We start from the raw sequence: 2,387 nt of genomic DNA on the forward strand, positions 1-2,387 counted from the left end.
TTTTTTTTTTTTTTTGGTTTTTCAAGCAGGGTTTCTCTGTATAGCCCTGGCTGTCCTGGAACTCATTTTGTAGAGACCAAGTTGGCCTCGAACTCAGAAATCCGCCTGCCTCTGCCTCCCAAGTGCTGGGATTAAAGGCGTGTGCCACCACCGCCCGGTTTCAATAGTCCTTTCTGTCTTCGTTTCTGGAAACATGGCCTGCGGCGTGGCCGTCTCTGATCAAGGTGTTCAACGACATGAAAGTTCACAAGCCCTCGACGCCAGAAGAAGTGAAGAAACACAAGAAGGCAGCGCTCTTTTGCCTGAGTGAGGACAAGAAGAACATCATCCTGGAGGAGGGCAAGGAGCTCCTGGTATGGGATGCAGGGCAGACTGTGGACGACCCCTACACCACTTTTGTCGAGATGCTGCCAGACAAGGACTGCCGCTATGTGCTCTTCGATGCAACCTATGAGAACTATGAGGCAAGAAGGAGGACCTGGTGTTCATCTTCTGGGCCCCTGAGAGTGCACCCCTTAAGAGCAAAATGATCTGTGCCAGCTCCGAGGATGCCATGAAGAAGAAGCTGACAGGAATCAAGCATGAATTACAAGCTAATTGCTACGAGGAGGAGGTCAAACACTGCTGCACCCTGGCAGAGAGTGAAACGAGGTGGCAGCGCTGTCATTTCCCTGGAGGGCAAGCCTTTGGGAGCCACCTCCAGCCCCCTGTGTCTTAGTCAGGGTTTCTATTCCTGCACAAACATCATGACCAAGAAGCAAGTTGGGGAGGAAAGGGTTTATTCAGCTTACACTTTCCACATTGCTGTTCATCACCAAAGGAAGTCAGGAAGCAGGAGCTGACGCAGAGGCCATGAAGAGATGTTACTTACTGGCTTACTCAGCTTGCTTTCTTATAGACCCCAAGACTACCAGCCCAGGGATGGCACCACCCACAAGGGGCCCTCCCCCTTTGATCACTATTTGAGAAAATGCCTTTCAGCTGGATCTCATGGAGGCATTTCCCAACTGAAGCCTTTTTCTGTGATAACTCCAGCTGGTGTCAAGTTGACACACAAAACTAGCCAATATACTCGCCCAGAGCATCTAGCAGCCTCAGATTTGCTCTTGGGTGTCACAGGCTTTACCCCTTTCCTGCCAGACCAGAGGGGCTGAGGGGGGGGAATCTCAGCAGGGGGAAGGCTATCCCTTCACCCAGTTGCCAAACATCCCTCGCACCCCCTGAACCATCATTCTCACTCCATCCCTGATGGTTCTGGCCTTCCCAAACTGCTTTTGAGCTTCTGATTCTTCTTGGGTTGAAGGAAACCAAGTTCCACCTTGGGTACCCAGTTTGGGGAGGAGTCTGTATTTTTTTTAATGACACCGGTACTCCTCATTCTTCCCCATCCCATGCTGCCAACTTCTAACCACAATAGTGACTCTGTGCTTGTCTGTTTAGTTCTGTGTGTAAACGAAATGTGGAAATGTACCAGCTGGCTGCCCTCCCCTTTCCCTTGATCTTGGCCATTCATGGAAGCAGGACCAGTAAGGGACCTTCAAGTTACAAACAAAAACAAAAATGAAACAATAAAAAGGCTAATTAACAAATATATATTGCAAGCATTTATTGACAAGCTCTGCTCTTCTCGACCTACAAAGATACATGCATCTCTATGTATGGGGCGGGGGGGGGGGGGCTTTGGAGACAAAGAGAAAGCCGTGGTCAATATCAAGTTTCTGCCTCTGTCATTCTCAACCAAATAGTTATAGGCGTGGCTTTCATTCCTCCCATAGCACACCAGTTTGAGGTAGACTGCCGGCTGGCCATTGAGACTGCCCCCCCCCCTCCAGCACTGGGGTCACAGATACATGTGTTACTGTCCCTACTGTCAGGTCCCCACTAGGGACCTAAACTCAGGCCCTCATACTAAGTGAGTTACTCTCCAGCCTGAGAGTAACTACATTTTACCTGTAAAAGAGCGTCCTATGACCTAGGTCAATGACCTACCCAAATATTAAGCCTCCCAAACCACTCACTGCCCCCACCTTCCGATATCTTCCATCTTTCAAATTACCTCTCTAATGCTCACTCCATGGCCAACCTAAAACTTCAGAAAATACGAAAGGAATAAAATATTCAAAACAGCGATAAAAGTTTTAATAGTACCCTTTGATTATGTACATATGTGTGTGCGCCTCAGTTTGTACACATCAAGTGTAATTGCTCTCAGAGGCCAGAAGAGGACATCACATCTCCTACACAGACCTGGAGTTACAGTTATGAGCCACCCCCTGTGGGTGCTGGAAATTGAACTTGGGTCCTCTGTAAAAGCAGTATTATATTGTTGTTGTTTTTTTTTTAATATTTATTTATTATATGTAAGTACACTGTAGCTGTCTTCAGAC

The 2,387-nt window shown here is 47.9% G+C and overlaps 1 protein-coding gene and 1 pseudogene across 3 annotated transcripts in view; one reads left to right on the plus strand and one right to left on the minus strand.

Moving 5' to 3' along the window:
- Utrn (utrophin) overlaps nt 1-2,387 on the minus strand; it is a 494,125-nt gene that overhangs the window by 470,432 nt on the left and 21,306 nt on the right. The window lies entirely within an intron of this gene.
- Nucleotides 194-2,387, plus strand: part of LOC110338446 — a 2,691-nt pseudogene continuing 497 nt past the window's right edge.

This window comes from Mus pahari, chromosome 21 (genome assembly GCF_900095145.1).
Source record: "Mus pahari chromosome 21, PAHARI_EIJ_v1.1, whole genome shotgun sequence".
NCBI classification, from domain to species: domain Eukaryota; kingdom Metazoa; phylum Chordata; class Mammalia; order Rodentia; family Muridae; genus Mus; species Mus pahari.